This window comes from Mus pahari, chromosome 2 (assembly GCF_900095145.1).
Source record: "Mus pahari chromosome 2, PAHARI_EIJ_v1.1, whole genome shotgun sequence".
Taxonomy (NCBI): domain Eukaryota; kingdom Metazoa; phylum Chordata; class Mammalia; order Rodentia; family Muridae; genus Mus; species Mus pahari.
In genome coordinates, this window is record NC_034591.1 from 12,127,700 (window position 1) to 12,128,174 (window position 475).

At 36.6% G+C, this 475-nt stretch overlaps 1 pseudogene; it reads left to right on the forward strand.

Annotated features, from left to right (window-relative positions):
* LOC110317208 overlaps window positions 1-203 on the forward strand; it is an 811-nt pseudogene extending 608 nt beyond the window's left edge.
* The last annotated feature ends 272 nt before the right edge of the window (window positions 204-475 follow it).

Here is a 475-nt window from a genome sequence, read left to right on the forward strand (position 1 = left end):
AGGTCTTGATCCTGAATGAATAATTGGTGCCACAGACAGCAGTGGAGAATTGATGTTTCTCATGAAATGGAAGGACTCGCATGAGGCTGACCTGGTGCTGGCAAAGGAGGTGAATACGAAGTGACCTCAGATTGTCACTGCCTTCTACGAGGAGAGGCTGACGGCTGACTTGGCATTCTTGTCCCAAAGATGAAGCACAATAATTGTTTGCATATATACATATGCATATAAATAAATTATATATATATATATAAAATCTAGATTTGGGGTTTTGAACTACTAGTGTAGAAAAAAATAGCAATATAATGAAAATCAAGTTTGATATGCTGGTTTTGAAAATATTGACAGAAGTTTGGATATTTTGGGGATTTTGTTCTGCATCAAAAGGCACTGATTCCTTTGAGCAAGTAAGAGCTTTCTGTAGTTGCTCCTTTAACAATGGAATATTTGATACCATGATTTATTTCCTCAGCTT